The sequence below is a fragment of the Bos indicus genome, chromosome 20 (assembly GCF_029378745.1).
Source record: "Bos indicus isolate NIAB-ARS_2022 breed Sahiwal x Tharparkar chromosome 20, NIAB-ARS_B.indTharparkar_mat_pri_1.0, whole genome shotgun sequence".
In the NCBI taxonomy this organism is placed as follows: Eukaryota; Metazoa; Chordata; class Mammalia; order Artiodactyla; family Bovidae; genus Bos; species Bos indicus.
The window spans coordinates 39,502,246-39,527,341 of record NC_091779.1 but is presented as its reverse complement, the minus strand read 5'-3'; the positions used below and the strand labels follow the sequence as shown (position 1 = coordinate 39,527,341).

Sequence of the window (25,096 nt, the reverse complement as noted above, 5' to 3'; positions counted from 1 at the left end):
CTTCTGAGAACCTGATCACATTGTCGCATGTTCAGCTACACATAATCAAATGTTGCTAGACAACAGATTGCTGTTTCTAAAATGACATCTATAGACTCTTTGCAACCCCATGGACTGTAACCTGCCAGGCTTCTCTGTCGGGATTTTCCAGACAAGAATACTGGAGATGGGTTGCCATTTCCTCCTTCAGGGGATCTTCCTCACCCAGGAATGGAACCCACCTCTCCTGTGTCTCTGTCATGGAACCCATGGATGATGGGGAGAAAATGATGAATGAGCATCTGGACCAAAGTAAGAAGGAAAGAGATTTTTTTTTTAATCATATATCTGAGTCCAGGTGTTCAAAAGCTGTAAGCTTATCATTGTAATATGAATTCAGTGTGGTCTCCAAAACCTCCTGGGGGCTTATGGATGCTGCTCTTGTCAGATGTAGAGCCATGGAAAGAAAGATACAGCAGAAAGGAGCTGGGGAAGGAAGAGTGTTCTACTGGGGGCATCCCAAGAGGCTCTATACGCAACAGTAGCCTATGGTCAAGGTCATAAAGGATGAGGAGGGTTTGAAGGGGTAGGAAAGTGAAGACAGGACTCAAGATGGTCAGGACATGCCTGTACAGCTGGGAAGAGAGGTGGATTTCAGGAATGTTCCCTAGTCAAGGAGGAAAACAATGTAAGGTTTAGTGTATGAAGGGAAACAATCAGATTTGTATTTTTGGACACAAAATATAGGCAACAGCACAGAAAATGAATTAAAGAGGTGAATCTTTGGAAGTGAGGAAATGGGTTATAAAGTTAATGCAATATAGGCCTTGAATGTGGCAGAGTCAAAGGAGTGGAGATTAAATGTAGGCAGACCCTAAAGTTGAGTGCATGCTCTCAGTCGTGTCCAACTCTTTGCAACCCCATGGCCTGTACCCCGCCAGGCTCCTCTGTCCATGGGATTCTCCAGGCAAGAATACTGGAGTGGGTTGCCATTTCCTTCTCCAGGGGATCTTCCCAACCCAGGGATTGAACCCGGGTCTCCTGCATCTCCTGCATTCCCTGTGGTTCAGATGTTAAAGAATCTGCCTGCAGTGCTGGAGACCCAGTTTCAACTCCTGAGCCAGGAAGATACCCTGGAAGAGGGCACAGGCAACCCACTCCAGTGTTCTCACCAGGAGAATTTCATGGACAGGGAGCAGGCTACAGTCCATGGGGTCACAAAGAGTTGGACACAACTGAGCGACTAACACACACACAGACCCTAAAGTTAGAGCAAGCACTATTTTTTTTTCCCTCAAAACAATTGTTTTCTCTGTCCACTGATGAATCTCAGCCTGGAAACCCCCACTTCACAGATGACATCCTTTCTCTTGTTTCTGGGCTTGTGCCCCACCTCCCTGCCATGGGAGAGAAAGAAGGGAAATTCCTCTTCCCCAACAAAGGCAGGAGGGGATGGAGGGAGGCACCTTCACCCCACATTGCAGGGACAGAAAACAGCATCACTGGCACGCTGGCTTCCTCTCCTGCTCTCTAAAGGACCAGTGGGATAAACAGTGGTTCTGTTCTAGACTCCTAATCATACACTCCTCTGTTGCTTTCTGAATGTAATCATGCTCTCTTTCTAGCTCTCTCAGGTTCGCTTCAACGGCAAGAAAAGGGATGCAGTCCAAATACCTGCCTTCCAACGGCACTTGTATAACCACCTGTTGTCCCATGGTGGTTGACAGCCAGGCTGTCTGGATCCAGATCCTAGTTGTGCCACATCCTCAACTAAGGATGACTTAACCTCTCTGTGCCTGCTTCCCCACGGGCCCACGGGGCACCTGCCTCATAGGATGGTTAGGAGAAATAGACAGCCGTGTCTATTCGCTCGTGTCTAATTGCTCAGTTGTGTCCAGCTCTTTGTGACCCCATGGACTGTAGCCTGCTCCCTGTCCATGAAATTCTCCTGGCAAGAACAGAGGAGTGGGTTGCCCTTGCCCTCTTCCAGTAAAGCACCTCCAAGTAAAACACTTGGACCAGTGCCTGGCATGGAGTAAGTCCTTAATAAGCATTAGAAATTATTATTACCTATCAAAATAGTCATGTCTCTTTTCTAAAATGAGAACAACAGTAGGTGAGAGAATCTTAGCAGGCGGTAGTTCCACCCTGCAGACAGGGTCAGCATCAGAATTCTAGTGGGTGAAGAGTAAAGGGGGTTATGACTGCAGTCGAGTGTTGGGGAGGGTGGCTTTGGGGAAAGGGGTGTCAAGTGGAGACCACTAGCCTGTAACCAACTAGGTTTGGAACTGCAGCTGCCCAGGACTCCAGGATACATGCCAGTTGGTATCTCCACTGGTTGACAAAAGCTGTTACTACTCCAGACACAGGCAGATTCTTATTCACCAGACCATCACAGAAGCCTGAGACTAATTTTAATAGAGACACACGGGATCTTAGAACTGGAAGGAAATCAAGAAATCCTTTAGCTGTTTTCTGGACTCAAACTTTTTTTTTTTTTTTTTAGCAGAGCGCTTTATTCAAACAAAAATTTTCCTGGAATCTGTACCCATAAAACAGATAAGCCCAGAATCACTTTAAGAAAGCAGTGCATACAAAGATGGGAACTGGTGGGATCAGCCTGTCTGAATTATCCACCTAGGGGACAGGTAAGAGGGGAGTGCATTATTTGTAGAGAATTGCAAAAGAACAATAAAACCAATTAATAGCTGGTCTGCTTCAAACCAGTCCATTTTAAATGAAATCAACCTTGAATATTCATTGGAAGGACTGATGCTGAAGCTTCAATACTTTGGCCACCTGATGGGAAAAATTGACTCATTTAGAAAAGACCTTGATGCTGGGAAAGATTGAAGGCAGGATGAGAAGGGGACGACAGAGACAAGAGGGTTGGATGGCATCACTAACTCAGTGGACTTGAGTTTGAGCAAACTCCAGGAGATAAGAAAGACAGGAAAGCCTGGCGTGCTGCAGTCCATGGGGTTGCGAAGAGTCGGACATGACTTAGCAACTGAACAACTGCTTTGTGTTATTGCTGTGCACTGACAATTCTATATAACATCAGCAATTAAGGGCTTCCCTTGTGGCTCAGCTGGTAAAGAATCTGCCTACAATACAGGAGACGTGGGTTCTATCCCTTGGTTGGGAAGATCCCCTGGAGAAGGGAAAGGCTACCCACTCCAGTATTCTGGCCTAGAGAATTCCACGGACTGTTCAATCCATGGGATCGCAAAGAGTCGGACAGCAGTGAGCAACTTTCACTTTCACTTTTTCAGCAATTAAATACTCCCATCTGCCAAGGTGGATGCCCCTCCTCCCACCCCACCCCCACCCCCGCTGGCACATCACTGGGTGAAGTGAGGAGAAGGGGTCCAAAATCTGCCAACATAACTGCCAACCCAAACAAGTCCCAGTGGCTCTGTGGAACGAGATTTTAAAACCATCAATCCAGCCCACTCTGCTTATTTGTCAAACCCAGAAAGGTTAACTCATAAAAGTGACATTCAAATTCAGAGTCAGTGCCCTCTGTCTACTCCCCAAAACCTTCATCTGGGTGAAGAGAAGACAGCATCTTGTTCTTTATTTCCCCTGCTTGATGGTGGTATGGGTTGATTTGTGTCCCCCTGACCCAGAATTCCTATATTAAAGTCCTAATGCCCAATACTTCAGAATGAGACCCTATTTGAAAAGAAAATAGTTGCAGATCCAATTAGTTGGTCATAACATGAGGTCATTAAAGACGAGCCCTAATCCAATATGACCATTGTCCTTATAAAAAGGGGGAAATTTGGATAGAGACACACACACATGTAGAGACAATGCTACATAAGGATGAAAGCAGAGACCAAGGCAATGATGTATAAGCTGCTACTGCTGCTGCTGCTAAGTCGCTTCAGTCATATCCGACTCTGGGCGACCCCATAGACGGCAGCCCACCAGGCTCCCCCGTCCCTGGGATTCTCCAGGCAAGAACACTGGAGTGGGTTGCCATTTCCTTCTCCAATGCAGAAAAGTGAAAAGTAAAAGTGAAGTCGTTCAGTCGTGTCCAACTCTTAGCAACCCCATGGACTGCAGCCTACCAGGCTCCTCCATCCATGGGATTTTCCATGCAAGAGTACTGGAGTGGGGTGCCATTGCCTTCTCCGGTATAAGCTAAGAAACACCAAAAATTGCTGGCAAACCACCAAAAGCTAGGAAGAAAGCCTGGAACAGATTCTCCTACATAGTATCAGAGGGAACCAATTCTAGTGACCTTGATCTTGGACATCTAGCCTCCAGAACTGTGAGACAATAAATTTCTGTTGTTTAAGCCACTCAGTTCGTGATACCTTATTACAACAGCCCTATGAAGTTACTTGTTCAGTTGCTAAGTCATGTCCAATTCTTTGTGACCCTCCATGGACTACAGCATGCCAGGCTTCCCTGTCCTTCACCATTTCCTGCAGTTTGCTCAAACTCATGTCCGTTGAGTTAATGATGCCATCTAACTACTTCATCCTCTGTCACCCCCTTCTTCTCTTGCCCTCAGTCTTTCCCAACATCAGGGTCATTTCCAATGAATCAGCTCTTCACATCATGTGGCCAAAGTATTGGAGTTTCAGCCTTAGCATCAGTCCTTTCTATGAGTGTTCAGGGTTGATTTCCTTTAGGATTGACTGGTTTGATCTCCTTGCTGTCCAAGGGACTCTCAAGAGTCTTCTCCAACACCACATTTCAAAAGCATCAACTCTTTGGTGCTCAGCCTTCTTTATGGTCCAACTCTCACATCTGTTCATGACTACTGGAAAAACCAGAGCTTTGACTACACTGACTCTTTTTGGCAAAGTGATACTTGGAAGCCAGTACACCTAGTAAAAGGCAAATGGGACATCACTGCAGAGCTGTCCTCAAAGTAATGCACACCAGTGAGCTCAAATTCAGGTGGAAAGAGCCACAGAATTCAAAGCCACAGCACCTTTACAAAGATTCAGAAATACAGTCCTTGGAGATGGTTTCCGATTAGTTGCCAGTTGCAAACCCAACTTCACAGAACTCAAAATAAGATCGAGTTATTGTCTCCTGCAAGTGGGAAGGGCAGGAAAGTGTCTCAAGGAGACTGAAGGCTGGGCCCAATTTCCCCATCACTTCTCTGTTGTCAGCATCTTTCTCTTCTACCCAAATGCAAGGAGTGTGGTCCCCTGGCCACCACCAACAGCTTTGGGCACTGAGTGACAAAAATGAGCCTCTTTTCTATCAGCTACAGCAAGGACAATCCCTGGGGAGGGCTCTGCTTGAGCCAGCTATGCAGTCATCAGTGAGAGCAGTGCTAGACTATAAGAGGGGAGGTGTGCTGGGCAAGACAACACCAACCACTCAGATACTCTGAGACCCATCCACTGTCCCCAGCAGAACCTAGGACTTGGGGCCATTGTTCCTTCCCTATGGAAGTGCCTCCATTCAAAGACAAACCACACTTTCCTTGCTTTCTCAGAAACATGCAGGAAGCAATTTAGACTATTTGGACCACCCATGAGAGCCATCTGTGCGTGGGAGGAACGGAAATGTCCATGCAGGTGCTGGTAGCGCTTCCCAGAACCACAGGGCGTGGAATCAGATTGAAAGGACCCCTGAGAGGAAACTGCCTTCTCCTCCCTGCCTTGAGCAAGGGGATGCAGCTTTATCATAATCTGCAGCAAAATCCAGGAAAGTGCTCCCTAAACAGCATGAGATTAAGAGCACATACTCTGAAGCCTGGGCTTCCCAGGCAGCATTAGTGGTCAAAAAAAACAAAACAAAACAAAACAAAACCACCTGCCCATGCAGGAGACACAAGAGAAGCAGGTTCCTTTCCTGGGTTAGTAAGATCCCCTGGAGGAGGGTATGGCAACCCACTCCAGTATTCTTGCCTGGAGAATCCCAGGGGCAGAGGAGCCTGGCGGGCTACAGGATTGCAAGAATCCTACATGACTGAGTCAACTTAGCATGCATGCACTCTGAAGCCTAGATTCAAATTCCAGCTCTGCCCGTTAAGAGCTGTGTGACCTTGAGCAAGCTCCTTAATGTCTCTGTGTTTCAGCTTACTCCTGTGTAAAAAGTGGGATCATATGTCTACTTTCCTCCTATTATGAAAATTATAGGAGCTGATTTGCATAGAATCCTCAGACTATTGCCTGGTTGTACAGCATTTGCTGTTTTATTAATTTTGTTGTCATGATCACTCTGAGGAACATGAGCTTAGAAGTAGGACAGCCAGAGCTCATCCCATAGCTCTGAAAAGTGAAAGTGTCAGTCACTCAGGCATGTCCGACTCTTTGTGACTCCAAGTCACCTGCCAGGTTCCTCTGTCCATGGATTCTCCAGGCAAGAATACAGGATTTGGTTGCCATTCCTTTCTCCAGGGGTTCTTCCCCAACCCAGGAATCGAACCTGGCTCTCCTGCATTGTAGGTGGATTCTTTACCAGCTGAGCCACCGGGGAATCCCCTAGCTCTCACTCTTACTAATGCAAACTTGGGCAAGTTGGTTAAACCAGCTGGTGCCTCAGTTTCCCCTTCTCTAAACAGGAATGGTAGTTGTACCTTCCTCCTCTCTTTGCTATGAGAACCAACTGGTATCAGACATTCCAGGTGCTAATAAGGACGGTGCTTGCCACATGCTAAGCATTCCGCTGTCACTTTGTATTTAAATGCATTCAGCCCTAGCAACATAAGCAGTTATTAAGACCTACTACTACACACTCTGTATGGCTGGGGCTGTGTGCCAGTATCTCAGGGGATACTGGGAAGAGGAGGACTGGAATAGACCTGGAAGAACTTGTCCAACTCTATCACTTGCTGGATTTTAGCTCTGAGCTCCAAGCATCTACATCTCCATCCACAGAAAGAGACAGGACCCATCTGTCAGCTCTCAGGAGAAGGGAAACTGGCGGCAATTCAAAAACTATGAGATTGACTGGAGGATGACTTGTGTTGTACCTCAAAAGTGGCTGGGTTTGCTGGCAGCGAGCAGCTAATTACTTGAAAAATCTGTGGGAAGGCAGAGTGGTTAATGTCTGCAAAGTAGTGAGAGAATGGCCCACTGTGAGAAAATGTCAACTCCATATGGGGTTGGAGATGAGACTGTATTAGGCAAGCTGTTCTCCATCCTAAACAGTCCTGCTGGGTGAGACTTAGTGGGCGTCATAGTGAGCCAAAGAAGGAAGTTTTTGACTTTGCTGCTTTTTTAACTCCAAGTACTGCTGGAGTTAGCATATGGCATCTCAGATGTGAGAATGAACTGTAATTTGTGCTTGGGATATCTGCAGCTTGAAGTGATCTATTTGGCAAAGAAGAAGAAAAAAAAAGAATTACAGAATATGATAGAGACCTGGGTGTCTTTAAAGGGAATAGCCTTCTGGAAAACACGCTCTGACATTCAGGTGCCTTGCCAAAAATTATCCCAAGCCATCCATCTCCACAGTTCCACTTCAGCGCTTGGCAAAGGCGGGAATGAGGCAAGGCAGAGCCTCTACGTCCTCGTGCTTCTGTGGTTCCAATAATGACATCATCTGTTACCGTGCTCTCCTTTTCCAACAATGGAAATCAGACTTGGAAAATCGCTATCACTCAGAATCAGCTTTTTCAAAAGCCTCTCTTCCATCTATAAATTTACATAAACAGTTCCTCAACTTTAAAAATTCTTTTATTTGCAAAGAATGGGCAGTAGCAGAGTGGTATAAGAGGGGACAAGGATCATATGCCTAGAAACATTGATCCATAATGCCTTTTGCTTGCATGTGTAACCCTCTCTGCCTGAATATCCTCCATAAAAGTCTCACGTTTCCATCCAGGTGCCCTAGATGTTCAGACCTATGGTTTCTGTTTTTGTTTTTAAATCTGGAAATTATTGTTTCTCATCTTTTGAGAGAATGTGCTTATAAACCAATGCTCACTTCCTTTGGGGGAATTAAAAAGATGAAGACAGTGTAGTCTGGATAATTTTTTCTATTAAGTTAATTAAACAAGAAGACCATTATTCTAAGAAGACTCCAATGACTTAGCAGCCTATGCAAGCAAACTAGAAGGAAGCCAATAAATGTCTTCAAGTTATGAAATGAAACCCAAGGACAACCAATCACAGTTAAGCAACTAGGCTTTCCCTAATAAGGCACTGCTTAAGCTATAGCCAGTCAAGTCCTTTCTTTGACTTGCTTGCTGAATCTTCTCAATAAATCTTGCCCCTAACTCCCTTGGATGAAGAACTACTAACTGCTTCCTGTTTGGTACTGCCAATTGGAACTGACATTTACTCAGATAAATATTTCCCTGATGGCTCAGATGGTAAAGAATCTTCCTGCAACGTGGGAGACCCAGGTTTGATCCCTGGTCGGGAAGATCCCCTGGGGAAAGTCATGGCAACCCACTCTAGTATTCTTGCTTTGGAGAATCCCATGGACAGAGGAGCCTGGCAAGCTTTGTCCACGGGGTCAAAAAGAACTGGACGCGACTGAACGTCTAACACTTTCACTTTTACTTTCAAACAGATGCTTAAAAATGTCAGTATGTCTCCGTTTATTTTTTAATACTCCCCCTCCCGGAAAAAAAAAAAAAAGATGGGATGGAAGGTGAAGACCAGGAGACTGCTTTGTCTCCAACCTGATGTTCTATATTCCACTCCCAGTGATGGCACCCATAGAAATGAAATGGAATTTAGTGTCAGCATTCTCAATAGTGGATAGCATCCATTTCACCAAGCAGTGTCTAATATTAATTAATTCATTCATTCAAGAAGTGTCTATTGCATATCCACTCTGCCCTGTGCTGTGCTGTGATTAGTCACTCAGTCATATCCGACTCTTTGTGACCCCATGGACTGTAGCCTGCCAGGCTACTCTGTTGCTGGGATTCTCCAGGCAAGAATACTGGAGTGGGTTGCCATGCCCTTTTCCAGGGGATCTTCCCAACCCAGGGATTGAACCCAGGTCTCTCAAATTGCAGGCAGATTCTTTACCATCTGAGCCACCAGGGAAGCCCAAGAAAGAGTACTGGGAGTAGGTAGCCTATCCCTTCCTGACCCAGGAATTGAACCGGGATCTCCTTCATTGCAGATGGATTCTCCACCAGGTGAGCTACCAGGAAAGCCCCCACTCTGCTCTAGGCACTAGATAATGCTGGCAAATTAGACCTGGCTGCTGTTCTGTAATAAATAGAAAGGTATATCAAGATGAAATGAATATTTGTCCTCTGTGGTATTAAAACTTGTTGGTCTACATGTACTTTGAATGAATCTCTTACACACACATAATTTTTTAACATCATATGCTGGTCATTTGGAAAATCTTGATCTCCAAAACGTTTTATTATAATATCAGTATCACGTCTCCTAGAATAGGTCCTGGATTCCCAGGAGCTTGACAAACATTGTTACTGGCTATAATAAGCATTTGTTCCTCTTTTTTGGTAGCTCAGCATCTGAACTGTTCTTCAAGATCAAGGACTGCCCCCTCTTGATAAGTCCTGGTGGAAAGCAGACACCGATCCCCAATGCTGGAGTCAGGATTTCTCAGCCTCCCTTGCAGCTTGACTGACTGAGGACAAGTACAAGGCTCTGACAATCACAGCATCCATGCTGGATTGTGACTTGGGAGGCCAGAGCCTGGCATCCACTCTAGTCCTGCTGGAGGCAGCCTTAATGGTGAACTCTAGGGGTAGTCATGGCAGGAAGATGAAAGGAGTGGAGTCTTCTTGGGACCAGATCTGTTGTGTTGGGAGGCTTACCTGGCCATGTGGCCTAGTTCTCTGATGTCCCTAGAAATTCAGAAAGTGACCCAATATTTTAACACATTTCTTTCTGCTTAAATTAGCCAGGTTTGGTTTCTGTGTACTCGACTTCCCAATACCTATATCTCTTCAAACTTGAATCCATAACACCATCACTGCAAACAGCTCTGAGCACCCAAGTGCTAGAGACCTGAAGTGTGTAGGAAGCTGGCCATCCATAACAGAAAGCTCTGTTTGACCTACTTTGGCCATAATGCAATCATCATTTTCAAGTTACATAATTTTAATTTAATCAAACTGCATTTTGGAATTCCTGTTGATATAGTAATCCCATCTCTAGGAATCTATCCTGTACAAATAAATCATCAATGTTTCTTTAAAGATATTCATCACAGTGTTATTTATTGTTTAAAAACAATAAACCAGAAACAACATAAATGTGCATCATTGAAACATATTAGCACTACTAAAAATAACATTTTCAAAGAGCAATTAAGGCCATGAAAGGTACAAAACTTTATATAAAGTAACATCCCAATTTTCTGTAAAATTCTCATTTTATGTGGATGATACATATCTTTGAAGGTGATAGATCAAAATATTGATATCCTTTATATCTACATTATGAGATTGCAGGTGCTTTCTAATTTTTCTAAGCTATAAAACAACTAGATATTATTTATTTTGCAGATAATTATTTTATTTACCTTGTGTAATTTAAAAATTTTCTGCAATGAATATGCATTAGTCTTACCTTAAGGACAAATAACAAAAATATAAAATATGTAATTAAAACACATAAATATGCTTGGAATCTGATTTTTCACTGATTCAGACTATTACCCCAACAGTATTTTAGGTTAGGGAGGTTCAGTCATATTTGCAAGAGCTCATCAAGACAATGATGCTAGTAAATTAGGATGCTTCACTGTATCCTACCAACAATAAGTATGAAAGTGAAAGTGAAAGTCCCCTAGGCCCAGCCGTGTCCAACTCTTTGCAACCCCATGGACTATATAGTCCATGGAATTCTCCAGGCCAGAATACTGGAGTGGGTAGCTTTTCCCTTCTTCAGGGGATCTTCCCGACCCAGGAATACAAACCAGGGTCTCCTGCATGGCAGGTGGATTATTTACCAACTGAGCTATCAGGGATGTAACAATAGGCATATACACGGATTATCCCTCATACCCTCCCCTAAAGGCAATAAGGCAGATTCTGGCTTGTGAGAAGCCAGACCTATGGTGGACCTATTGTGGATTTTTTTTAATGTATTTTAAAACAGAGAATGACAAAATAAGATAACACCAAGTGACAGAAGAGTAGTACAAGTTTAAAGTCTACAGGAATTCAAAAAAGTTTGCCCACCTCTACTGAATGTTTTGACAGTTTTCTTGAAGGTGGTAGGACTTCTACTCTAAGCCACTGATTCACTTAAGACCTTCTTTATCCTCTTGAGAATGATCGAAGACATGGAAGAATTTTGTTTGTGTGGATTAAATATTTACCCGGCTAGAAACTAAAACATATTTTTTAATTGTTTATCAAATCATTTAAAAATAACAATAATAAACCCAGTTACATGCTAACACAAATAACATATTTTTTGAAAAATAACTATTTTCTAAAAGAAAAGGAGAATTGGTGGGAAATTCTATTTTGCAAAGTTCTTTAATGAGTGGTTTAACAGAAGACAGCTGGGTTCTTATATTTGCTTTTGTATTCAGCCTGTTGACACATGTTGTTTGGGTTGAAGTATATGAATAAAACACGGCCTTGCACAGATAAGAAGTTGGAAAAAGGGAGAATACATAACCTTTTTCAGATAATTATAAATATCTTTTTTCTTTGATGAGACAACAAATCTCAACAAAAAGTAATCTCTTAAAGGTTAGTTTCAAGGTGGAATCTGAAAGCGTATCAATGAACTTTTGTTCTCTGTTACATTAAAACCCATTGGACTGCATGTACTTTCAATGTGTCTTTTACCCACACATGATTTTGTAACCTCATACACTGGTCATTTAGAAATTTTGATCTTTAAAATGTTGACATGTTTTGTTACACAATAATAAAAGAATCACATTTTTTAATATTACCATGGAGCTCATCAAAAAGGCTTCAATTACTGGGAATCTGTCAAGCTCACAGTTGTATACAAGTTTTCCAAAAGTCTAATTTTGCTGGAAAGCCCCAATTTTATCATTTGGCAACAAGGCTTAGTTGTTTTCCTCGAAGTGACAGATTCAGTTTATTTTCGAGAAAAGGTTCGCCAAATATGCAAACTTGAATGAGTACAGTTTGTTTATAAGTTATTCTATCAGATAAACTGATATTCCAGGAAAAAAAAGTAGCAGTTCAACTCACAATTCAGTTGCACAAATACTTGTACTCTAGACAACCATTGACTGTTCACATACAGCAGAAGTGCTTTTCCACTTCATCACACAGAATATTAAAAGGATGTGTGCTCAAAGGGCAATATTTAATAGAATTAATATTTTTTTGTTTCTTTAAGCACAATCGTATGTGAAACTGGTATTTTCCTCCTTGTAACTGGGTGGTGGATTACCACCCAATTATAGGATTACCTATAATGGATTAATGGATTACCAATAAATAGATTACCATTACCCACCAGTGCTTTCGCACATTTGGTACAAATGTTAAAAGTGAAAAAAGAAACCAAACAACATCTTAGCATTATTATGAGCGTTATTATTTCTTGGCAGCATTGCACATCTTGTGGGATCTTAATACCCTGACCAGGGATTGAACCTGGTTCACAACAGTGAAAGTGCTGAGTCCTAACCCTTGGACTGCCAAGGAATTCCCATCTTAGTATTATTATGATGATAATTTTGACCTCAAGACCCTCTGAAAGTGCCTCAGAGACCCGCGCCTTCTCAAGATTCCATAGACATACTCTCATACTCTGAGAATTGTGCTAAACCTCAAAAGCAGGGAAGACTTTGACAGTCATCAGGAAATGAATGCCCCTGGATGTTGGCTGGATAGTGAATGGAAGGGAGCCAAGGCAAACGCTGGAGAGCTAAGTAGGTGCTAAACTATGGAAAGTCTTAAGTACCAGGGAGCAGAGCTTGAATATTATCCCATGGACAAATGGGAAACTTTAAAAACCATAGCTATCATTTATTTAGCATCTACTGTGTGCCTGGCATTTTGCTCATATTATTTAATTAACACTCCATGTTAATCCTGAGCTTCCTAGGTGGCACAGTGGTAAAGAATCCTGCTGCCAATGCAGGAACCGCAGGTTTGATCCCTGGGTCGGGAAGATCCCCTGGAGGAGGAAATGGCAACCCACTGCAGTATTCTTGCCTGGACAGAGGCGCCTGGCGAGCTACAGTCCATGGGGTCGCAAAAACTTGGACATGACTGATCAACTGAGCATGCAAGCACAGCACACACACTTAATCCTATGAGGCAAGTATGATCATCCTCATTTGTTGGAAAAGGAAGCTGGGGCTTAGAGAAGTTAAGGAATTTACCTTAACTCATTCAGCTAGCAAAAGTAATTTACCTTAACTCTCACAGGGAGATGAGACTGCAAAGATCAGGTGGACAAATTCCAACTTCCTGCATCTCAGGATTTCTTCCAGGTCATATTTTTCAGCTGTGCTGGGTAGATCCTGGAACGTGTATGTTTTTAACATGTCTAGTCTGCTGTGAAGCACTCTGGCTGTAAATCTTGCCTATTTACTCTGGGCTCCCTAAGGGCAAGGGTCAAGTCTGTTTATATGCCCAGCACAACGTGATCACTTAATAAATCTTTAACCACAAAGGTAGTGGTTTTTATGGAGCCCAATTCCACCCAGATCCCTTGCAACTTTCCCTGGGTCTAAACTACACATGCCAGAGTAAGAGGATTTTTTTTTTTCCCAAAGAGGAACTTGGAGGCCCATATTTTCTGAATTTGACTATGACCTTCAATGACCACAACAGTTTTATCTGAGCAATTATAGCTGCATATTCATATGGTGAGCAAGGCTTGTCTTTTTCACCTTTCCATTTCTTGAACCATTTGGATCTTACTCTGGATGGAAAATGGGCTTTAGAGCAGGCTGACTTGAATGTGAATCCTGATTCCACCACTGACAAACTGTGTAACCACGAGCAACTAACATAACGCCTTTCAGCCTCCATTTCCCTCCTGAAAGCATGATGACAGTACTGTCTTCTTCAGAAAGTTGTTGAGTGAAGTAAATGAAACAGTATAAGGAAATCACTGCTCCTGGGCCTTTTCTTCCCCCCACACTTCCAGTCTGGGCCCACAGAGCCCCTCCCCAGCTCTCAAGGGTCCCGGGTTTTCCCAGAGTCAGGCAGGCCTGGTAACTTACCAGCTCCTACCTCATCACAAACTACCCCTTCCATCAAATATTCTCTATTTTCATACCTTGGGTTACTGCTCTCAGTGTTCCACTTAAGAGATGATCTAATAAACATACGAAAAATCAAATGCAAAACCTTATGTTTACCACCATAGAAATTTTAAAAGGTATTCCTAATGGAAAAAGGTATGCATAGTTTTGCTGGTAAAATTATTTTTAAAATATTCATTTATTTGGCTGCATCGGATCTTAATTCAGACATGTGAGATCTTCATTGCATCATATGGGATCTTTCATTAGGGTGCAGGGGCTCCAGAGTGTGCAGGCTCAGTAGCTATGGCACTCGGACTTAGTTTCTCTGTGGCATGTGGGAACTTAGTTCCCTGATCAGGGACTGAACTCATGTCTCCTGCATTTCAGGGTGGATTCTCAATCACCAGGAAAGTCCCAACTTGTCAAATAATTTTGAGAAACTGAAGACTAAATCTCTCTCCTTAGTTGGAGCAATATAGCCTGTTAATAGTTCTGAGAATTCCCAAAGAGAAAGAGAGTTCTGTGACTTCATAGCACAGCTAAATAAACTGTGTGCACTGATGGTAATCATCTGTCTCACCCTCAAAGTTTTCCCCAAAACTATTTGAGAAGCACTAACTCACTCTCACGGAGAAGGCAATGGCACCCCACCCCAGTACTCTTGCCTGGAAAATCCCACGGACTGAGGAGCCTGGTGGGCTGCAGTCCATGGGGTCGCTAAGAGTCCGAGACGACTGAGCGACTTCACTTTCACTTTTCACTTTTATGCATTGGAGAAGGAAATGGCAACCCACTCCAGTGTTCTTGCCTGGAGAATCCCAGGGACGGGGGAGCCTGGTGGGCTGCTGTCTATGGGGTCACACAGAGTCGGACACGACTGAAGCGACTTAGCAGCAGCAGCAGCAACTCACTCTCAAAACTATGATTCCTTAAGGACGGCATCTCAGGCACTGGGCATTCTCCATGCAGACTAGGACACGCTGGCCCGTATCTTGAGAAGTCTGTGAGTGCTAGGTAGAAGAACAAAATGCTAAAGGCTGGCACAGGCAGAAAATAACACAGATTTGAGGAGAATTCAAGTCCAATAATGGGCTTCCCCAGTGGCTCATGGGTAAGAATTTGCTTGCCAATGCAGGAGACACAGGTTCTATCGCTGGGAGAATATCTGGAGGAGGAAATGGCAACCCACTCTAGTATTCTTGCCTAGAAACTCCATGGACAGAGGAATTGTAGCTTGGTTGGCTACAATCGATGGGGTTGCAAAGAGTTGGACACGACTGAGTGACTGAACGCACATACACCCACACACAAATCCAATAAATAAACCTCTACAACACTTTTCAGCTTACAAAACATTTAAATACATCTTACCGCTTTCAAATATGCTATCTCAGTTTATTCCTAAAAAAAGTCTTAGAAAGCAGTCAAGATATGGTTCTTTCCCTTTCTAGGTTCTGAGGTTAGGGCTCAGAGAGATGAAATGACTCCCCCACTCCCCAGGCCCTTTAGTCAGGAAATCTCTGAGCTGAATCTAAATCTCTGGCTGGACTTATGGATCAGCAATGCATCTGAGCGACCAGAAAAGAAAAAAAACGAGGGGGTGGGAAGGAAAGCCCAAAGGACAGTTGCAGGGGGCTCTATGGGTTATCCCCTCTACTCATGTGCATCGTGTCCACACGTCTGTCTGCTCTGGCACCTGCTCTTCTTTCAGGAGACCCAGAGTTCCAGGAAAAAAGAGCCAGGACTCAAGAACAGCTTAGTCCCCGCCAAACGTGAGGCCTGGAGGCAGCCTCTAAGGCATTGGAGGGAGCCATGGCCACCTTCCACACCATCCCAGCTGCCAGCCTGACAGCGAGCAGACAATGCACAGCTAGGTCCCAACCATCCCTCTTCCTTCTCTCCCCTGACACATTTCCCCCAGCTTTCCATCAGGCTTGCCTGGTGGATGTCTACCAGAGCCACACGCACCCAAGGCTTCAGATCCAGTGTCTCTGGTTAAAATGATAGGTGTCCTCTTTTGGATCACCTACACTCTTCCTAGAAGCCCAGAGAAGAAGAGAAAGAAGGAAGGAAGGGGAAAATGAATGTGAGAGGTAGTGATGACTTGTGCATTGGATTCATTTTTCTCTGGAGCTCAAGGCCATTTTCAGGATTTTGTAAACTCTTCATGCTAACAGCTCACTGATGTCATCTTCTAGTCCAAATGCTTTATGTGAGCTAGTTGTCATAAATCTGAAATTGCCCCCCCTCTCCTTAGCAGTCTCTGAGGTGCTCTCACCTGTTGGAATGAACTGTAATGAATGTAATGAAGACAAAGAATGTATCACAAACATGGAAATTCTGACCTGTAATATCTCTGAAAATAAACCAACACTGGTCACGGGCACTGCTGTGCTTGGATGCCTGCCCAGAAACTTCCCATTCCTGGGAGGAGAGATTTCTCAATTAACTTCATCTTCCTTCTTGTGTTAAAAACAGCATGCTTTTACTTTCTGGTTCTTTTGACAAGAAACTTTTGGGTTTCTTTCCGAAGTTTTGGGTTTCTTTCCAAAGTAGTCAGGCTTGAGACAGTTAGAAAAGATTTTGGAACATTATCCGCACGGCTGAAGCTCATGTTTTCAGAGGAAGTAGAGAGTGACTATTTCTTTGTTTGGGATGAGGAGGTAGTTTCCTGCACAGTAGTTAATTAAACAGTATTTTTACTAGAGAAGCAAGTCAGCTTGGCCTACAATAATCAAAAAATATCTAGAGTTAGGGATGCTGAAAAATTACTAGTTGTTAATTCCCAGCCTAAATGAAAGTTAAAAAAAAAAAAAGAGGTATTCACTGTACCAAATTTATGTTCCTTTTTTGTATCCTAATATACCTAATTCACATATAGAAGAAATTTGCTTTGAAATCAAAGAAATATATCATTTTAATTTTATTTGTTAACTCCATGGGTAGGACTAATGATGTAAGATGGAAAGAGGTGAAGTTTTTATCTTTGTTTTTTTTTTTCTTTTTTCTTGTTTTCCCCTCAATTTGTTTTTTTTTAAAAATTATTTTTCTTTTTTGATTTCACCTTGTGGCATGTGGGATTTTAGCTCCCTGACCAAGGATTGAACCCATGCTCTCTGCATTGGAAGCCAAGAGTCTTAACCCTTGAACCATAAAGCAAGTCCCTCAATTAATTTTTTATAAAAAATTATATTATTTTGCTAGAGCTGCCATATGAAGTGCTGCAGGCTGAGTGGCTTAAACACCAGAAATTCATTTTCTCACAGTTCTGGAAGCTAGAAGTTCAGGCTCATGGTGTTTAGCAGGGTTGATTTCATCTGAGGCCTCTCTCTTTGACTCATAGATGGCCCTCTTCTCCCTGTATCTTCACGTGGTCTTCCTTCTGTGTGCATCTGTGTCCAAGTTTCCTCTTATGAGGGCATCAGTCATATTGAATTAGGGCACATTGTAATAACCTTATTTTACCTTAACTACCTCTTTAAAGACTGCCTCCAAATACAGTCATATGCTGAGGTACTAGGGCTGGAACTTCAACATAAGAATTTGGGGGGAACACAATTTAGTTCATAACAGGACTCGTTGGTCATCAGAGGTCTGTGGGTGACAGTACAATGGAATGAGAAATTAAATGAGGATTGGCAGAAACAATAGATGAGGAATTGAAAGAACTGGCTTCCAGCCCCAGCCTGACTATGTACTGGTTATAGTACCCTGAGCAACTTTCTTACCCTCTCTGGCTATCTCATCTTCCAAAGTCAAATGGAAAAAAGAGAAAATGCCCTTGATGATTTCCGGGAGACATCAAATCCAAGGAGAGGCAGAAGCAATAACACCCTGCACTGACTCCTTGGTGGCTGGAGGGAGAAGCTTGCATCTCAACCGTGGAACACGGTTTCTTTCAAATGGGAACCAGAGGAAAGTTAGCTCAATGCTTTACATGAACACTCAAGTGAAATTAGCAGAGTCTTCAACAGAGGGCATGAAATCCAATTTTGCACACCTTGAGGTATGAAAATGACAAAGGGCATGGAACACTTTTAAGACTGAAAGAAAAATGGATTTTTATTCACCTTTAAGTTAAAAATAGGTATGTATGGGGTGGTGAAAGCAAATAAACTGTGATAGGAAACAGCAGCTTCTAGGGAAACACTGTGAAGGCTTGAATCTTATACATATTTTCATTTAAAAAATTTAAACCCTTAAATGGCTTGAAGCATCACTTGAAAGTGTAAGAACTGTGGAGTGAGTGAGTACAGCTCTCAGGAGGCCCTCCCTCCTCGAGGAAGTGTTGCCCCTGTGCATTGCTCACATCTTGAGAGCCCTGAGTGCTGAGACCTCCAGGAAAAGCTTTCATCAGCCTGTTCCGATTGACCTTCATGCCAGTGCCCCAAAGCAGGGCTTCACACCATCATGCAGATGGCAAAAGCCATGCCCTGTGTCCACTACACAGTCCCTGCCCTGCAGGATTCAATCCCAGTGCAGGAACAGAGGGTGTGAGTCAAAATCTTGACATTCTGTGAAAAGGAAAGGGAGATTTAAAACAAAAAAGTTTTATTGTGGTAATAGGCTCCAAAATCACTGCAGATGGTGATTGCAGCCATGAAATTAAAAGACGCTTACTCCTTGGAAGGAAAGCTATGACCAACCTAGACAGCATATTAAAAAGCAGAGACATTACTTTGTCAACAAAGGTCCATCTAGTCAAGGCTAGTGGTTTTTCCAGTGGTCATGTATGGATGTGAGAGTTGGACTATAAAGAAAGCTGAGTGCCGAAGGATTGATGCTTTCGAACTGTGGTGTTGTAGAAGACTCTTGAGAGTCCCTTGGACTGCAAGCAGATCCAACCAGTCCATCCTAAAGGAGATCAGTCCTGGGTGTTCATTGGAAGGACTGATGCTAAAGCTGAAACTCCAATACTTTGGCCACCTGATGCAAAGAGCTAATTCATTGGAAAAGATGCAAAGAGCTAATTCATTGGAAAAGACCCTGATGCTGGCAAAGATTGAGGGCAGGAGGAGAAGGGGACGACAGAGGATAAGATGGTTGGATGGCATCACCGACTCAATGGACATGGGTTTGGGTGGATTCTGGAAGTTGGTGATGGACAGGGAGGCCTGGCGTGCTGTGATTCATGGGGTCGCAGAGTCGGACACGACTGAGCAACTGAACTGAACTGAATTGAATAGTCAAATAGAAAACATACTATTTAAACCATCGCTAACTGTATAGTTCACCGGCCTTAAGTACATTCACACTGTTGTGCAACTCTCACCATCATTCATCTCCCAAACTGAAACTGTGTTCCCATTAAACACTAACTCCCCATACCCACTTCCCACTCCTCCCAACCCCACCCCCCAACCCCTAAACCAACTCCACTCCCGACCCCCTCCACTTCCCCACCCCCAGACCCTGACATCTACCGCTGTACTTTCTGACTCTATGAATTTGACTATTTGGGTATCTCATATAAGTGGAATCAAAGAGTATTCATCTGCACCTAATGAATTCAGTTTTTTATTTTGTATCAGGGTATAGTCAATTAACAACGTGGTGATAGTTTCAGGAGAACAGCAAAAGGACTCAACCATGCACATACATGTATCTATTCTCCCACAAACTCCTCTCTCATTCAGGCTGCCACATATCACTGAGCAGAGTTTCATATGCTATATAGTAGGCCCTTGTTGGTTATCTATTTTAAATATAGCAGTGTGTGCATGTCCATCCCAAACTCCCTAAATATCCCTTTCCCCCATCCTCGACCCTCCTCCCCATAGTTATAAATTCCTTCTCTAAGTCTGTGAAGGGACTTCCCTGGTGGCTCAGCTGGTTAAGAATCCGCCTGCAATGTGGGAGACCTGGGTTCCATCCCTGGGTTGGAAAGATCCCCTGGAGAAGAAAACAGCTACCCGCTCCAGTATTCTAGCCTGGAGAATTTCACGGACTATACAGTTCATGGGGTCGCAAAGAATCGGACAAGACTGGATTGTTTCTGTTTTGTAATTTCATTTGTATCATTTCTTTTTAGATGGAATGCCTTTTTAAGGTTTAGTTCAGTTCAGTTCAGTTCAGTTACTCAGTCATGTCCAACTCTCTGTGACCACATCCTACAAATAGATTGTACCTTCTTTTATTTTCCCCAGTGCTATACAGTAGATTCTGGAGAAGGCAATGGCACCCCACTCCAGTACTCTTGCCTGGAAAATCCATGGACAGAGGAGCCTGGTGGGCTACAGTCCATGGGGTCGAGAAGAGTCGGACACGACTGAGCGACTTCACTTTCATTTTTCACTTTCATGCATTGGAGAAGGAAATGGCAACCCACTCCAGTGTTCTTGCCTGGAGAATCCCAGGGACGGGGAAGCCTGGTGGGCTGCCGTCTGTGGGGTCGTACAGAGTCGGACATGACTGAAACGACTTAGCAGCAGCATACAATAGATTCACCTTTTGTTGTTGTTCAGTTGCTAAGTTGTGTCCAATTCTTTGTGACCCCAAGGACTGCAGCACACTAGGCTTCCTGTATCCCAGAGGTTGCTCAAACTCATGTCCATTAAGTCAGTGATGCCATCCAACCAACTCATCCTCTGTCGTTCCCCTCTCCTCCTGCCCTCAATCTTACACAGCATCAGTGTCTTTTCCAGTGATTGAGCTCTTTGTATTAAGTGGCCAAAGTATTGGAACTTCAGCATCAATAGTTATCTATTTAATACATGGTGGTGTGTGTATGTCAATTCCAATCTCCCAATTCATCCCACCACCCCTTAAGGAAAGGGTACTTTTGTGCTTGCAACCATCTTGGTTTTCCCAAGTCCTCTCCCAACTGCCCAGAGTTGGGACTCCCTAATCAGGCTGTCTTTCTGGCAATGCTCCAGGCTCCAGACCTGGCCCACTTCTCTGCCCCCACCCCTTTTTTTTAACCAATGTTTGCTGAATACTTGGAGAAGGAAATGGCAACCCATTCCAGTGTTTTTGCCTGGAGAATCCCAGGGATGGGGTAGCCTGGTGGGCTGCCGTCTATGGGGTCGCACAGAGTCGGACACGACTGAAGCAACTTAGCAGCAGCAGCAGCTGAATACTTAAAACATGCTGGGTTCTGTGCAGGCACTGTGGATAGAAATAAAAACAAATCCAGATACAGTTGTTCCAAGAGCTCACGGTGGTGGGAGAGACAAACCAACAATTCAAATCTCTGTTCAGGCCTGTGAATATCACCTGGATTGGGTCCTGAGAGCCATGGAAGCCCAGAGAAGGTAGAGGGGTGTACGGGGACCAGAGTCTGGGGGGGGGGGGGGCGTGGCAGGGATGAAAGCATCCAGCAGGAGGTGGTCCTTAAGCTGAGACTTGCTGAGACTTGAAGGCCCACTGAAGCAGGTTAACAAGGGGCATGGATGAGTCAGGTCACATGGAGGAAACATCTGGTCATGTGGAATGGCTTAGGATTGATCTACGTGTAGAAGCCTGAAGACTGTGAGTCACAAGGCTAAAGATAGAGTCCCAGCTATACACTAAGGAATTTAAACTTAACTATGAAGGTTGTGGAGTCAAATCAGACTGCCCTGGTCTGCTTGTTCTAGTGGCATGACCTTAGATGAACTGATTGACTGCACCAGGCATCAACTTTCTCACTGTGAAATGAGAATTATAATATTCCTACCTCACAGGGCAGTTGTATAGATTAAATAACATCATCAGTGCAAAATCCATAGCACAGGAGGTCTTAAGCAATGCCATTCATTCCCATTATTGTTATTATTATTATCACCATCCTCATTAGTAAAGGAATAACATGAAAAGCTGTTTATGCTTTAAAAAATCTACTAAGGGACTTGCCTGATGGTGTAGTAGCTAAGATTCCTTGCTTCCAATGCAGGGGGCCCAGGTTTGATCCCTGGTCAGGGAACTATACCCCATGTTCTGCACCCAAGACGTAGCACAGCCAAATAAATAAATATTTTAAATAAAATAAAATACTACTGATTATTCTCTGCTTTCACCACCAGATCCATTTTCTTCCTTTCCCTGCCCTGCTGTGTACTGGAAGGCTAACCCCCAAAATTGCAAGTCCAGGCTCCCTTGTTTGCTGCTTTCTTGCTGGTAGAGCTAAGAGGAGGCAATAGCAGGAGTCTGTAGAAAAGATAGAGGGTGGGTTGTCATTGTTATTCAGTCACTAAGTCGTGTCTGACTCTTTGCAACCCCATGGACTCCTCAAACTCATGTCCACTGAGTCTGTGATGCTATCCAACCATATCATCCTCTGTCATCCCCTTTTCCTCCTGCCCTCAATCTTTCCCAGCATCAGAGTCTTTTTCAGTGAGTCGGCTCTTTGCATCAGGTGGCCAAAGTGTTGGAGCTTCAACTTCAGCATCAGTCCTTCCAGTGAGTATTCAGGATTGATTTCCTTTAGGACTGACTGGTTTGATCTCCTTACTGTCCAACGGACTCTCAAGAGTCTTTTCCAGCAACACAATTCAAAAGCATCAATTCTTCAGCGCTCAGCCTTCTTTATGGTCTAACTTTCACATCCATATACAACTGTATACAAAACAACTGTATACAACAACCGTATACGAAAACCATAGCTTTGACTATATGGAACTTTGTCAGCAAAGTGATGTCTCTGCTTTTTAATACACTGTCTAGGTTTGTCATAGCTTTTCTTTCAAGGAGCAAAAGTGTCTTTTAATTTCAGAGTTTGGGTATTTCTTCCTGAAGTGCTCCGTGATTAAGGATAGCTCTTCCGGTTGTGACTGTGACCCTCCACATCTTGGATGGGCTCTCGTGCAAGCAGAGCCTGAGGCAAGGACTTGGGTTCCGGAAATTTTTTGGAAGAAGATTCCAGGACTGAAGGAGCAGGGAAGGTCAGACTGGGGAGAGAGATAAACAAACGGAGAGTGTAATTGAAATCACTGCTGGGAGTAACCCCAATGCTTCTGTGGAGACCTCTGAGAAGATACAGAATGCCTCTGGGATTTCTGCCAGAGGGTGGAGGCTCTCGTGCCTCACCCAGATTGCTGGGTGTCCCCAGGGCATCAGCACCCCGACTTCTCCAGCTGTACTTCCCAGCAAGCCAAGCAGGTGCAGCTTCAAGACAGCCCTTAGAAATAAATCAGAAGGACACTTGCCTCCCTCCGGGTGCAAAGCTGTCAGGACGAGACCGCAGCTGCTGCTGAAGCCACAGGGAAGCTGAGGGGATGTGACAGGGACACAAAAGCATTTGCTGGGCATGCCAAACTTGGTTTCTGCAGGGCCACTCTCTTCTCTATAGCTTCGGGGCCTCCCTTCTTTATTTTTTCTCCCTTTAAGCCTAGAGGAGTTCCACTTCCCATGCTAATCTCCGTGTCCTCAACTCTGGTGTGCCCAGATCTCTGAGTCCACTTCGGTAAATACTTCCTTCATTAAAGTGCTTCTGTTTGGAGAAGAAAATGGCAATCCACTCCAGTATTCTTGCCTGGAGAATCCCATGGACAGAGGAGCCTGACAGGCTTCAGTTCACGGTGTCTCAAAGAGTCAGACATGACTTTGAGACTAAAGATCAGCAACAACAAACGTCTGAGTCTTTCTAGTTTCTAAAATAGAAAGGGAAAGATTGAGAACATGTCAATGAGAAAAAAAACATCCAGAAGGTTGCCATATTTTCAGAAGTCCATAGAAGGAGACTTTTGTCAGCAAGGTAATGAAATCAGCACTGATTGTGGAAAATATGTTATTTGCACATTTCAATATTTCTACACACTTGTCCGTGTACAATCCTTTTTGGATTCCTTAGGCAATACAACTCAACTTTCCTCTGAAAAAAAAAAGAAATAAGTCCTGTTGAACCAACAGGATGGGACTCTACTTCCTGTTGTGACCCTGAAAAATACAGATTACTCTAGCTGTAGAACTAAGCTTGCCAGGGTGTGAGATGGCAATCACGAGTGTCAGTTGGGTCATGTATTCAGTCATTCCAGCTGAAGATGCTGAAACTGTGAAACTTGACCGAGGCATAGGGAAAGGAGTTGGACTGGAGTTGACATTTAAATGAGCCCCACCCCTCCTCCTGGAGATGGTGAAGGATGGGGAAGCCTGGCGTGCTACAGTCCATGGGATCGCAAAGAGTTAGACACTACTTAGTGACTGAACAATAACAACCCCTACCCCAGGAGCTTCTGGTGGCTCAGCTAACCTAGGAAACAAGAGCTGCCATGCTGATCAGGCCTTAACAAGGGTCCTCTCCCTGGGATATGGCAAGGGTGACAAAAGCTTTCATGTCAGAGCAAACAGTTTAACTGGATATTCAGAAATGAAGAAATCAGGAGCAGAAAAGCCTTGGACGAGGTTATGTTGTCAAGTTCCTCTTTGTATCCTTTTTTCTCAAATCCCCACTGCCAGCCTCCCTCCCTCTGCACCCTCTACAAAAAACAGATGATTTCTGAATAAACCTCCATTTCTAGTGCTGCTGTCCTTCTCACATTTGTTAACAGCTATCTTATGGTAGGGGCTTCCCTGATGGCTCAGTTGGTAATGAATCCGCCTGCAATGCAGGAGACCCTGGTTCGATTCCTGGGTTGGGAAGATCCTCTGGAGAACGGAACAGCTACCCACTCCCGTATTCTGGCCTGGAGAATTCATGGATTATACAATTCATGGGGTTGAAAAGAGTCAGACACAACTGAGTGACTTTAACTTTCAATTTTTCATCTTATAAAATAGGGCTTCCCAGGTGGCACCAGTGGTAAAGAACCTGACTACCAGTGCAGGAGACATGAGAAATGGGTTCGAACCTTGGGTCAGAAAGATCCCCTGACTAAAGGAGACCATGGCAACGCCTGGCAGGCTACAGTTCGTGGGGTCGCAAAGAGTTAAACACGACTGAAGGGACTTAGCACACACTCACACACACACACATCTTATTAGTTCAGTTCGGTTCAGTTGTTCAGCCATGTCCTACTCTTTGCAACCCCATGGACTGCAACACGCCAGGCTTCCCTGTCCATCACCAATTCCCGAAGCT

At 43.9% G+C, this 25,096-nt stretch overlaps 1 long non-coding RNA gene across 1 annotated transcript in view; it reads right to left on the bottom strand.

Annotated features, from left to right (window-relative positions):
* The window catches only part of LOC139178018 (uncharacterized), a 36,643-nt gene extending 23,238 nt beyond the window's left edge, over positions 1-13,405 (bottom strand). Inside the window, exon 1 of the long non-coding RNA XR_011562450.1 lies at positions 13,260-13,405. This is a non-coding gene — a long non-coding RNA (uncharacterized lncRNA). The remainder of the gene's footprint in view (positions 1-13,259) is intronic.
* Between the last annotated feature and the right edge of the window lie 11,691 nt (positions 13,406-25,096).